Consider the following 15,215-nt stretch of genomic DNA (forward strand, 5'->3'; position numbering starts at 1 on the left):
GCCATTCTCCCTTGCAGATCCTCTCTAGTTCCGTCAGGTTGGATGGTGAACGTTGGTGGACAGCCATTTTCAGGTCTCTCCAGAGATGTTCAATTGGGCTTAGGTCAGGGCTCTGGCTGGGCCAGTCAAGAATGGTCACAGAGTTGTTCTGAAGCCACTCCTTTATTTTAGCTGTGTGCTTAGGGCCATTGTCTTGTTGGAAGGTGAACCTTTGGCCAAGTCTGGGGTCCAGAGCACTCTGGAAGAGGTTTTCATCCAGGATATCTCTGTACTTGGCCGCATTCATGTTTCATTCAGTTGCAACCAGTCATCCTGTCCCTGCAGCTGAAAAACACCCCAATAGCCTGATGCTGCCACCACCATGTTTCACTGTTGGGATTGTATTGGGCAGGTGATGAGCAGTGCCTGGTTTTCTCCACACATAATGCTTAGAATTATCACCAAAAAGTTCTATCTTCATCTCATCAGACCAGAGAATCTTATTTCTCATAGTCTGGGAGTCCTTCACATTTTTTTTTTTAGCAAACTCTATGTGGGCTTTCATATCTCTTGCACTGAGGAGAGGCTTCTGTTGGGCCACTCTGCCATAAAGGCCCGACTGGTGGAGGGCTGCAGTGATAGTTGACTTTGTGGAACTTTCTCCCATCTCCCTACTGCATCTGTGGAGCTCAGCCACAGTGATCTTGGGGTTCTTCTTTACCTCTCTCACCAAGGCTCTTCTCCCATGATTGCTCAGTTTGGCTGGATGGCCAGGTCTAGGAAGACATCTGGTGGTCCCAAACTTCTTCCATTTAAGGATTATGGAGGCCACTGTGCTCTTAGGAACCTTGAGTACTGCAGAAATTCTTTTGTAACCTTGGCCACATCTGTGCCTTATCACAATTCTGTCTCTGAGCTCCTTGGCCAGTTCCTTTGACCTCATGATTCTCATTTGGCCTGACATGCACTGTGAGCTGTGAGGTCTTATATAGACAGGTGTGCGCCTTTACAAATCAAGTCCTATCAGTTTAATTAAACACAGCTGGACTCCAATGAAGAAGTAGAACCATCTCAAGGAGGATCACAAGGAAATGGACAGCATGTGACTTAAATATGAGTGCCTGAGAAAAGCGTCTGAATACTTATGGCCATGTGATATTTCAGTTTCTCTTTTTTAATAAATTTGCCAAAATGTCTACATTTCTGTTTTTTCAGTCAAGATGGGGTGCAGAGTGTACATTAGTGAGAAAAAAATAACTTTTTTGAATTTACCAAATGGCTGCAATGAATCAAAGTGTGAAAATTTTAAAGGGGTCTGAATACTTTCCGTACCCACTGTAAATAAAGGGAGAAGGGGAGGAAAAACATTAAAGCTGAAAAGTGAAAAATCACCCGGTCATGAAGGGGTTATAGGAGTTTGACAGGTCAATGAACAAATCTACTTAAACTTTAATTCTCTAACATTATTACCATGATTATTTGTTAGGGCTGGCGGAACGCACCCCATTATAAAATAATAGTAGATGCGTTCACAGCCCGGGGTCCACCGTGCAGAGGTGGTACACTGCTGCTAGACAATGGCGGACGCTCAATATGGCGGTATAAAGGTGGAACACACGCGGGTTAAACGTCACCCGGCGTGCACAGAGCAAACTCTGTTGCTTCACAGAGCCGCCGAACCGCAAAACACAAATACCGAGCCTGTTCAGACTCACAGAGCTCGGGGAAATGAACACTCAGTATATGGTCATAGGACTTGGACCCGAGGACACGGGCCGGCGACCTTCTAGACCTACTGAGCGTGCGGCGATGCAACCGCGAATGCCGCTAACTGAGGCTGACTGCCGTGGAGCGACAGTGACTGCCACAGTACGATAGTGCCCTGTAGTAGGCGACACCATCGGACGCTAGTGCTGTAGACTGATGTGCACTGTGGCCTATAGCTGAGCCACTGACTGGCGCTGACTCTAAGGCTGTGTGCACACGTAGTTTTCGTAGGTGCAGATTTTTCCGTGCGAATTTGTAAAAATCCGCAGGTAAATTTCAGGTCAAAAGACCTGCGGTTTATCTGCGGATTGGCCTGCGGTTTTACCCTGCGGTTTATCACCTCTACAATGGAGGAGATGGTAAACCGCAGCGGAATCCGCAGAAAGAATTGACATGTCAATTCTTTCTGCGGATTAGAAACTGCGGAAAAATCCGCAGCATGTGCACAACGGTTTCCATTTTACATAGAGTAAAATGGTACTGTACAACGCAGCAGATTCTGCTGCGGATCCGCAGGGCCAGAAAAGCTGCGGATCCGCAGCAAAATCCGCAACATGTGCGCATAGCCTTATACTGATACACTAACCACATGCGTAATATCCAAGGGAGGGGAATCTTGAGGGGAATCTTAATAAGTCATTCACCAGGTACATGCATCCGTCATCATCCACACATATAGCAACTAGAGTCTATACTAGTGCATGGCCAAGCAGCCATGCGAGTCTTTTATAGCCGAGACCTTCCGGAACCTTCCAGATCCCCCTGATGGACCAATCAGAACTGGAGAAGGACCTGAGCATGTGACTCCCGATCCCCAATGGGGAATCGTCCCATGAGCATGCTCAGTGGAGCGACGGAGGGACTTAGATTCTGGAGTCTTTTGCTGCTGGCCAGGTTGCATTGTCATACCTGAACCAGAGGTGGCAGCAGTAACCGATCATACACTGCTGGTCTGGGCCGAGCACCATCACTGACAAGTCTGCTGAGCAGGATCCACTGCGGCCAAAGGAGAATGGGAGACCGCTGAGTGCAAGGCTCTGGATTCCTGCTGTGCAGTGGCAGGAACCTGACTCCTAACAATTATTAGTGTTAAAGGGGCTGTCAACTTTGGCTAATATTTTGTTTGAAGGATCTTGCAATGATCGAAGTGCATCCTGCTCCTATGGATGAAACTATCAGCAACTTTTTAGCTTCCACATGTGAAAAAATGAGATCAGGGATCTGAAGAGCCCCAGCTGAATGGAACGATGGTCAATCATGCCCATTGCCGCTCCGTTCATTCTTACGGGAGTGCCGAACACCAGCCGACTGCATCCCTGGCGCTCCCATCAAGAATAAATGAAATGGCAATGGGCATGATTGACTTTCACTCCATTCACCTGGGGCTTTTCAGACCCTCAGTTATTCATAGGGGATATTGATAGGGGGGCCTTTAACAGCTTGGAATAGAATGGCAGGCGCACACGCGTGACCACAGCTCCATTTGATGTTCTCCAAAACAAGGGGGTTTGACACCCCATTCTACTCCCCCAGCGATGATACATTTATGACTTATCTTGTGGATAACCCTTTTAACATTATGATCACACACCACATCAAAGTCGAACGAGCAGAAAAACAAAGAGCCTGAAAGCCAACTTTTTTCCTGAAACTGAATTACAATAATTATTTTCAAGCTGAAATATATATATATATATATATATATATATACATTTAATTTTTTTGCGTTTTTTTTAAATGTTCTATTCTATCCCGTTTATGATATCTCGCTATCTGCTTCTTCACAATCAGTCTATTAAGTCAAAAGCAAAACTGATTTTCTTTAGTTTGTAAAAATGAAAACCCATGTTTAACCAATGGTTAATGCATAAAACATGATTTTTTTCCCAGTCATTTCCTATCTACTTGATGACATCAGATTTTTGTTATAAGACTAAATACTGACCAGATCTTGTCTCCGTACGTAATATAATGGCAGGAAACAGTCGATGTTGCAATCCTGTTCTGCGTAAACATTTCGCACAACATTGCTGCGTAGATCTACAAAAGATCAGACCCGAAATAATCGGGAAAAGTAACCAGAAATTTACCTTCAAAGTTCAGCCGTTTGTAGTCCCGATATTTCCTTCTTCCTATTTGACTAAGGCTGCGTTCACACATCCGATGGACACATCCATGATCTGTCCGTTTTTTTTCACCGACGCCGCACTGACCCGTAAAGTTTCATTGATCCACACACATCCGTCTTATAAAAGAATTTTTGTCTCCCACAGCCGGTCTTATAATCATCCGTTTTGTGAATCAGAATCATCCATAATTATAAATCATCCAATCATGATAAATAAAATATAAGCAAAATATAATAATAATCATTAATAATAATGATGATAATAAAACATCCATTAAACTCTATGGGGATCTGATAAGCATGCACTGAAAGACTTTGGACTTCAGAGTTCCATCCGGATTTTATCTGTTTTTCTCTGATCCATTGTTAAGAGTCTCATCATTTTTCAACACTGCAAGAGAAACAAACGGATTTGACCACGTGGATCAAGATTTCCCATTTTTCATGGATGTAAAAATTGACCCGGATGTGTGTGTGAGGACCGAGAAAATTGGTCCGATCATGGAAATCACACTCCGACCAGAGTGTGACCAGAGAGTGATCCAATTTTCTAGGATGAGAAGATAGAAAAATAAAATGTCTCCATCTTCTCCATTATGTCAGTCCTTGAAAATCAGACTGCACTCAGACGTCATCCGAGTGCAGTCTGATGTTTTTCACAGACTCATTGACTTGCTTGGCTGAGGGCGATACAAATATTTCTTATTTATTTATATAGCGCCATTGATTCCACGGTGCTGTACATGAGTAGGGGTTACATACAAATTATAGATATCACTTACAGTAAGCAATCTAACAATAACAGACTGATACAGAGGGGAGAGAGGACCCTGCCCTTTCGGGCTTACATTCTACAGGATGGTGGGGAAGGAGACAGTAGGTTAGGGGAATATTGGATGCAAATCGTGCATGTTGCGAGTTCTTTCCTCGGACAGACTCGGTATGAGGAAAAAATCAGACATGTCCATGGTCCCATAGAATAACATTGGTCTGAGTGCAATCTGATGCTTTGCACCTGTATCTGCCACTATTAGAAGTCGTTATTGCTGTCTGCCATGTTACAGACACAGTGAAGGTGCAGACGAGTCACGATCACGTTATCTACAGTACAGTACACTTTCTCCTCTCTCTGATGTTTTCAGAAAGAGAGAGAGAGAAGGAAGGAGAAACTGGCTACTTTAGTCAGACCAGCGGGGTTTTTCTATGTAATCTGACAGCAGTATGATGTAAGGACAGAGACCCTGATTCCAGCCATGTATCACATAATTTACTGGGTGCAACAGTTGTGATACAATCACAATTTTATCTGTTGCAGATCTAGCAGACCTCGGAATGCTGAGCTCTGTATAACCCCTCCCACTCCACTGATTGGCAGTTTTCTATGTACGTTGTATAGTGACAGAATGTTGCTAATCAATGGTGGAGGCGTGGCTGGACTAGGAATCACGAGACAACTAGTCCTCTAGTGATAATCTACTGCTGATAAATCACTAATTGTATTAAAACAGCAAAACACAGCCCAGTAATGCCACATGCCTTGATTCCAGGTTCTCTTCCAGCACATCACTGTGCTCTAAAATTTGAAAAGAAAAAAGAAACCTGGTGACTGATTCCCTTTAAATTGTTGGGTACTCGTTTCTTAAAGGGGGTGTCCTGAGGTTTAATAAAATGGCCACAAAAGCAAGGAATAGGATAAAGGAACCACTACCTAATTTCTCCATGACATATCGGTCTCTCCGGTCTGTAGCAGTAATGATGCATCGACGACGTGTAACTGACCGATTGAGTCAACCTGAGAACTCTGATTGGCTGCAGCAAAGGTCGGGACCAACAGATGGGTGGCGCTGGAGTGGTGGGCTTGGGGGACTTCCCAGGTAAAGTTATTTTGTTATTCGATCTCATTCTAGGTTTTGTGGACTTTTTTTTAAATCCTGGATTTTTTTTTATTTTACATTAGAAATGTGAATTTACACATTGATGCTTTTAATTGTGGCTTCACTTAGAAAACTGTACGGTCCATGGGATTTGGCGGATGATTGCAGAACTGTGTTGTCCAGCTAGTCTTGTGGCAGATCCATGGGTTAGGGTTGTTTTCAATGGTTTGGGCTTTGAACCTTAGCTATTAATCACGGTCATTTTATTACAAAGGACTTGTGGAGAATTTTAGGTTTCCAACTTTGTGGCGACAGTTTTGGAAAGGTTTGATGCGTAAAAAACATGTTGGCTAAGTTTGCGGTGAATTTTTGGACTTACAGTTCCAGAACATCTTTTTCATCTTTTCTCTGTCTACTTTTTAACATCATCATTTTCGGAGACAAATAAGTTAACTATTACTATGAGGAAAGGTTGCAGGATTTGGGAATGTTTAGTTTGCAAAAGAGAAGACTGAGAGGAGACTTAATAGCTGTCTACAAATATCGAAAGGGCTGTCACATTGTAGAAGGATCAACTTTATTCTCATTTGCACAAGGAAAGTCTAGAAGCAATGGGATGAAACTGAATGGGAGGAGACACAGATTAGATATTAGAAAAAACTTTTTGACAGAGTGATCAATGAGTGGAACAGGCTGCCATGATACGTGATGAGTTCTCCTTCAATGGAAGTCTTCAAACAGAGGCTGGACAGACATCTGTCTGGGATGATTTAGCGAATCCTGCTTTGAGCAGAGGGTTGGACCAGATGGCCCAGGAGGTCCCTTCCAACTCTCCCATTCTATGATTCTATGATTTTACTTGAGAGATCATTGATCTAAGAAGGTTGAAGTTCTTTACAACTCCCAGTTCATCGCCTTCGACCTCAAATGTGTCCCTCTCGGATCTAGCAGTAGTCAACATCTTTGTATTCTTAGTGTTGAGTAGCAGTCCCATGTTTGAGCTTTACATCTTGAAATTCCGTAATAAGTCTTTCATGCCATCAATGTTGTATCGTCTGCATATTTAAGATTAGTGATGATTCATCCAGGAATTTTGCTTCTTTCTTCTTTTAGGGCAAGTGCAGCCTTCTTGAAAATAGCTTCTGGAAATTAAAGGAAGAGACATGGTGACAGGACGGTCAGATGCCTCGCTCTACTTTGAACCGCGCCGTGTCGCCATGTTCCGTTTGGACTGTTGCTTCTTGGTCGATGTATACTCAGTACTGGTATCTCATTTTGGGGGATACTACGAATGGTTTCTGGATCGTTTTTGATGCTTTTCGACACTACTTAATTTTAGAACCACTTATTTTTCCATTTCATTTTATTTTTTATTAACTTATATCTAACCATTTTTGTCTCCTTTATGTCTTTAAATGATGTTGTTTTTTGGAATTTCTATTGGAAGTCAGTTAAGGAGTTGGTGAATAAGGAGGAGTAATAGGGAAAACAGATGTACAGTATAAGCTTAGGCATACATTGGTACAATCCGGCACGGATCGTCACACCGGAATTTCCAGCTGATGTGTTTTAATAACATTATCGACCACACAGGAAAACGAAAAATTCACAAGAAATTCAAGGGAGTTTAGGGTTAAGTGGGTAGCTAGAAAAAATATATAAAAAACCCCAGCAATTCTAGTTTAAAGATTTGTATTTTGTTTGATCGTTATTTATATATGTTTTCAGGGTTTATATAAAGGTTAAAGCATACTATAGTGACTGGACCCATTATGAAAACCGCACATAAAAAGGAGCAACGAGACCTAATACAGCGTCGCTGAAAATACAAAGTGAACTAAAAAAAACAATAACTACAAGCATAAATGTTTGGTTTCTTTACTTTTTTTTACTTTCTTGACCATTTATTGTAGCAGTATTGAAAGATAATGAGATTGCAGTATTCATGAGATCCACCGCCTCAGTCCTTCCTTTTCCTGATGGCCTCTCTGCTTGTACTACCTGTACTGCTCCCTACTGGTAACACATGTACTGCACTGTTACTTATTTGTGCTACAGATGTCATACTGATCCCTACCTTCACCACATATACTGTACTACTACTAACCAGTACTGCATGCACTTTCCTGCCTCTTACCTGTGTTACAAGTACTGTACTGCTCCTTACCGGTACTACATGTACTATACTGTCCCCCACCTATACTACTTGGACTCTACTTTTCCCTACCTGTGCTGTACTGTTATCTATTTGTACTACAGGTACCGCACTGATCCCTACCTGCTCCACATGTACCGGATTACTCCTTACTTGTACTACCCCCTACCTGTATTACATGTACTGTACTGCCCCCTATCTATAGTAGATGTACTGCATTGCTATCTATTTGTAATACAGGTAACATACTGATCCCTACCTGCACTATACGTACCGTACTAATCCTTACGTATGCTACATATACTTTACTACTCCTTACCTGTATTACATGTACTGTACACCCTCTAACTATACTACATGTACTGTACTGTTATCTATTTGTCCTACAGGTTCTATACTGATCCCTTTTTACACCGAACCACTAGAGACACATATATTTTAATGAGATAATTAATATCATATAAGATAATACCAATCAGTTATGATTGATTAATATGCTTAAAATAAGCCACATAATTAGAAAGGTACATTACCAAAAATAATTTTATTACACAGATAATTTAGACAATACATAAGTATTAATAGTGAGGTAGATGAAAAACATGTAGCAGCTAAGAGATAATGGCACAATGAAGGTTGATAAGGGTGCCAGACAGGAAAAAAAAAAAGCATCTCACAGGTCAAAGATACACTTTACTGGGCAAATAGTATCAAAAAATGTAATAATCACAGGATAGGTCTAGATAATAGTTCAGAGTTATGATAGCAAAAAATCCTAAGCCATAAAATAGCAGTATCCAGAAACAGACGATAGTCTGTGTATAAATAGTTAATGCAGCATAACATCAAATTTATAATGAGGCCCTATACCGATAAGCGCAAGTGAATAGTTAATAGAGACTATAAATAGCAGAGTAAATACCTTGCGACATGATCCCGGTAGTGTGTAGGAGTACCCGTGGGACGCGCTAAAGCCCCGACGCGCGTTTCACCGTCCTCAGTTTCGTCAGGAGGCTATACTGATCCCTACCTGCACCACATGTACCGTACTACTTCTTACATGTACTGAATATACTTTACTTCTCTTTACCTGTACAACATGAACTATACTGCCACCTATTTATACTACATGTATGGTACTGCACCTACCTGTGCTAGATATGCACTCATCGCTACAGGCGCTGCATGTACTGTACTGCTCCCTACCTGTACTATTTGTACTGTAAAACATTTGTACTATAGGTATTGTGTGATTCTGTTCTGCATACATTTACTGTACTACTACTTAACTGTGTTACATGTGCTATACTCATTGCTGCCTGCACTACATGTACTGTACTGCTCCTTACCTGTATCACATGTACTGTACTATTATTTAACCGTCTTACACGTATTATACTCATTGCTACCTGCACTACATGTACTTGTCCAATCCAATTCTCTATCACACTGATAAATTGAAATGTTAACCCCTGCATTCCCTGACAACTACGCTATCCAACCGCTATATGACCAAACCAATTATAATTGTGTTGAAAATTGTAATACGACCATTGTCTAATACCTAAAAGAAAGGAGGTCAAAGTATGTGAATCTGAAAGCTGTTATGGCTGCATGCACAGGAGTGTTTTTTAGCCAAATTTTATAAATAAATAATTATTGTGGTTATTGCTCAATAACCATAATGTAATTAATATTTCCTCACTGGCGACCAATTGTCCAGTATTCTGCAATAATAAAACATGTTGAAATTCTGCAGAAAACAAGGGGGTTAGACCGCAGCTGATCGGCTGATGTCACATTCGGAGCTTAGTGAATGATACAATGGAGGATAGGTGATTTTTTTGTACAACACATACTTCATCATGTGATGGCACCAATTTGCCGTTAGTCCTTGATGCTTCAACTTCACAATACTTGTACTTTCCATTCACTTTCCATTAGTGCATATTTAGACTTTTTTTTGTTGTTTTCCTTAAGATAAAAATAAAAAGTGAACTTTATACAGAAAGCATTAACCCCTGAGTGGTGCACAGCAAAAATGCGTAAAGAATGCTAAAATTTCTGCAGACTTTATTCCAAACACATAAAAGTAGCGTATTATGGCATGTGGAATACTTTATAGTATGCGGACAACAGCTGTTTCCCACCTGACAAATGCTTCTTCCTTGTCTCTGGAATAAAGTCTGCTGAAATTTGAGTCTACCCATCAGTTGCGCACTTCATTCTACATTTATGCAATTTTTTTTAAAGCAAATACTTACAAAAAAGGCTGAAAAAAATATTTTTTTCCCATTAATTTATATTTGGAAGGAGAATTTGAGGATGTGCAGTTCGCTGTACAGAAGGTTGCACAACCAGTGTCACAGAAAATGGCTGTCACGATCCATTTATGGATTCGTGGCAGCTCTGGTTCCACTATAATTTAAATGTAGCTTTTTTCCTTTCAGACCAGCAAGGGGTTAATATCAGTTTTCCTTGCTGGCAGCATGCTGCAGCTGCTGAGTTGCTAAGTCAGCTGATGAGGGTAGTGATCACTCCCACCATCCTTTAAATAGTCACCTGATGCATCAGCTAACTGTTGATGATAGAGTTATTCTATGTAGACCAGATTTGAAGTTGCAGCTCTCTGGTGTCAGCGGTGTCAACGCTGTATCAGCTACTTCTGGAGTTCAGGGTCCTGTTTCCATATCTTCTGCGGTGTGGAGCTTGGCAGCTGTGAGTGGAGCTTGTGTTTTTACCTTGTCTATCTCGTGTTTGTCACTATCCCCTGTGTTGTTCCATCTGCAGTGGTGAGACTAGCGCCCTTGCCGGCCAGCCGGCCAGTGCACTAGCCAGGGCAGTGTGAGGTGACAGTGAGGGACGAAGTTCATGATGGTGGCGGGGGGAAGGACCCGCTTAGGGCGTTAAGGGAGTGCAGGGACAGGCTAAGGTTGGAGCTCAGTAGGTGTCCCATCCCTCATTCCCTATTGTTAGAACCTTCCTCTCCCCTTTACCATCTTGTTGAGTGTGCGCTGTGCCGTCCGCTGACCAACCCCCCAGTGGGATCGTCACAATGGCATACAAAAAAAATAGAAACCTTTAAAGATCGAAAAAAAATATACTGTACTTCACTGATTTTCCTGTAGTCTCATTCCATCACTTTCAGATTCCCCTGCTGTCTCTGTTTTCTGGTTCATCTTAAAATACAGAAAATTAAACTCAACCAATCATTAAAGAAGGCGGAGCACTGCTCTCGCCAGTGATTGGCAAAAACCAGAGACCGGTGAGGAACTGGGGAAGTATCAAAACAGAAATGGCAAGGGATCTCTTGCTACAATTTATCGGTCTGGGGTCCAGACTTAAAGCATTGCCCAAACTGAATGAAATTATAGTAAGTTATAGCAAGAGTGGACACAGACAGAAGAGGCCCCTGTGCAAGAAAAATATCTGGGCCCTTTGCAGTCCAATAGTTCATCATAAAGCACAATTCTACCTGTTTTGGGGGAGACAGTGGCCCTCTTACCTCTTGGGCCTTTGTGAGGCTGTACAGGTTGCACCAATAGTACGTCTGCCACTGAATTATATCTCACCAAGCTTCGGTGAGCAGCGATTACTAATCCCTTATCCTTTGTTGCAGCATTTTTATTTGGAAATGTAACGTTGCCAAGAGCGGTAGTCATAACCGAGCTGATGTCTGGTTTCGCTCTGGCACTTTACAGGAAAATAGTGTCCCATTTCCAGTGTGCTGTAAGGTGTGGGGTGCAGCATGCACTTGCAGGGCGCAGGCCTCTGTTGTCTCCAGGCCTCCATTGCTCGCAGCTGCCACACACAAGTTCATCACAACAAGCAAACATTTACTGGTCAGTTCAAGTTTATCAGGGTGTTACATGTGGGATAGGGCACAATGCTTCATACTCCTTACTTCCTTAGTACAACATATCTTCAGCCCTACCACTCATTCACCCTGGACTATCCCTACGCCCACTGACTCCTTCAGCCTCAGGGATTTCCTGTCCAATTCAGCAGTGCGCCTGGGATCCACTACCTTCCGTCTACACGGGTCCCTGTCCATTTTCCACTGTACGCCAGAGGACACAATGTGCCCGGCAGCCCCTATGCCAGACCTTGGGCTCCAGACGTGCCTGGATCGTCCACTCAGGATTCCAGTAGGGCTCCCCACTGCTCCAAACGACTAGTACATGCTGGCCATAGCAGCCCACTGTTCTTGAACATGACAGTATCACTGCACTTCCCTATCTGAGTCACTACCAGGAAATGTCTGCTTTCCACTAGCACTAGTTCCCCCCCCCCACTGGGCTAGTTCTACACATTAATTCTATCCTATCCTATAGACTTAACCTGTTGTCCTAATGTCTTATACCATGGCTAAGCCACTTACTATATGAACAGTACTTATACTCTCCCAAGTCTAACCCTGTGCTTACCCTGCACTATGCACGGTTCACATTGTACACTAAGACTTTACATTACTTATATGCTGTACATTACCATCACACAATATAAGAGGCACACATCGCTATTCACATTACATGTAAATCCACACGACACTGGGCACATGGCGCGTTTGTTGACTTCAGGGGCAGGAACGCAGAAGAACAGTCCATCACTCCTACAGAAGCATGAGCAAAGGTTTATTGTGGTCCCTTTTCTGTTTGCAATTGGCCCCATAGACATCATTCTGTACTCAGATGGAGAGCACAAGTTCAGGCTCTTTAAAAAAAAAAATGCAATCGAATATTCTCATTCACAGAAATAAATACATATCTTGGGTACGGTCAGGAATAAAACATGGCATTAAATTATAGGTCAAGATTATGTCTGTACAAAGAGCTCATTATGCAAGCTTGTTGTTTTTCCATAATGAACCTGTATACATTACATTGGTTATGTACCAAATATGTTTGTTTGTTGCTGTTTAATAAACGAATTTAAAAAAAAAAAAAAAAGATTATATGATTGTATTAATAAGCTAATTAAAAAAAAAAAAAAATTATACGATTGTATTTTCGGTCCTTGTCCTGTCTGTGAAAAAAGTGACCTTACATGGACAGCATCAAGACAAATGGTAATTAATTAGGCTGTTAGGGTGTGCGCAGACGCTGCGGAATCCGCTGCGGATTAGTCCGCACGGATTTTGCAAAAACCGCAGATAAACCGCAGGTCAAAAGACCTGCGGATTATCTGCGGTTTTGCCTGCGGTTTGGTCCTGCGGATTCACCATCTCAATTCTTTCTGCGGTTTCAAAACCGCAGCAAATCCGCGTGGATTTTTCCGCAACGTCAGCACAGCGGGTTTTTTTGCCATTCATTTGAATGGTACTGTACACCGCAGCTAAAGCTGCTGCGGGTCCGCAGCGGCCAAAACCGCTGCGGAAACGCAGCAGAATCCGCAGCGTGTGCACATACCCTAATGAGAGGTTTTTTTGTGCTTGTTTTTATGGGAAAAAAAATCTCAGTGAGCAAAAGAAATATTGGATCATACATATTGCATCCAATTTTACAGATTCATTACAATTCTTTACCATTGGAAATTGTATTTTGTCTTGTAAATTTTAAATTTAAATTATTTATAGCACAACATTTTTTGGTCCAAGGGCCACATTGTCATATTGAACCAATCCAAAGGGCCACAACATTTTTTAAAGGGGTATTTACATGAAAACATCAGCAGAACCACTGTCAATATATTAATACATCATCATAACCAAGTGTTGAGCATTTGAGAAGAATTTGGAGAGTTTCTGCTACACTGAGTTTTTGGAGCAGAAATTCAACCAAATCCTCCTTATAATCTCAAACTAAGTTTTGAGGATTTTTCAGTTTTAATATGAAGAACATTGTGGATTGCTACATGATCAGAACATGAAAGCAGCAGCAGAACTACAATCAGTACATGAAAGCAGGGCCAGAACCACCATCAGTACATGAAAGGAGTGCCAGAACCACCATCAGTACATGAAAGCAATGCCAGAACCACCATCAGTACATGAAAGCAGTGCCAGAACCACCATCAGTACATGAAAGGAGTGCCAGAACCACCATCAGTACATGAAAGGAGTGCCAGAACCACCATCAGTACATGAAAGGAGTGCCAGAACCACCATCAGTACATGAAAGGAGTGCCAGAACCACCATCAGTACATGAAAGCAGGGCCAGAACCACCATCAGTACATGAAAGGAGTGCCAGAACCACCATCAGTACATGAAAGCAGTGCCAGAACCACCATCAGTACATGAAAGCAGTGCCAGAACCACCATCAGTACATGGAAGCAATGCCAGAACCGCCATCAATACATGAAAGCAGTGCCAGAACAACCATCAGTACATGAAAGAAGTGTCAGAACCACCATCAGTACATGGAAGCAATGCCAGAACCACCATCAATACATGAAAGCAGTGCCAGAACCACCGTCAGTACATGAAAGAAGTGTCAGAACCACCATCAGTATAAGAAAGTGGCAGAACCACCATCAGTACATGAAAGTGGTGTCAGAACCACCATCAATACATGAAAGCAGTGCCAGAACCACCATCAGTACATGAAAGGAGTGCCAGAACCACCATCAGTACATGAAAGCAGTGCCAGAACCACCATCAGTACATGAAAGCAGTGCCAGAACCACCATCAGTACATGGAAGCAATGCCAGAACCGCCATAAATACATGAAAGCAGTACCAGAACCACCGTCAGTACATGAAAGAAGTGTCAGAACCACCATCAGTACATGGAAGCAATGCCAGAACCACCATCAATACATGAAAGCAGTGCCAGAACCACCGTCAGTACATGAAAGAAGTGTCAGAACCACCATCAGTATAAGAAAGTGGCAGAACCACCATCAGTACATGAAAGTGGTGTCAGAACCACCATCAATACATGAAAGCAGTGCCAGAACCACCATCAGTACATGGAAGCAGTGCCAGAACCACCATCAGTACATGGAAGCAGTGCCAGAACCACCATCAATACATGAAAGCAGTGCCAGAACCACCATCAGTACATGGAAGCAATGCCAGAACCACTGTCAGTACATGAAAGAAGTATCAGAACCACCATCAGTACAAGAAAGAAGTGCCAGAACCACCATCAGTACATGAAAGAAGTGTCAGAACCACCATCAGAACATGAAAGAAGTGCCAGAACCACCATCAGTACAAAAAAGAAGTGCCAGAACCACCATCAGTACAAGAAAGAAGTGTCAGATCCACTGTCAGTACAGGAATACATCAACATGTTTAGTAATGTACAGTGACCAATTGTAGTTTTGGGTTAGTTTAAATTTTATAAATTTTATGTTAGTGTGCCCT

Source organism: Dendrobates tinctorius, unplaced genomic scaffold (genome assembly GCF_039654945.1).
Source record: "Dendrobates tinctorius isolate UK_male_01 unplaced genomic scaffold, ASM3965494v1 ptg000116l, whole genome shotgun sequence".
NCBI lineage: Eukaryota > Metazoa > Chordata > Amphibia > Anura > Dendrobatidae > Dendrobates > Dendrobates tinctorius.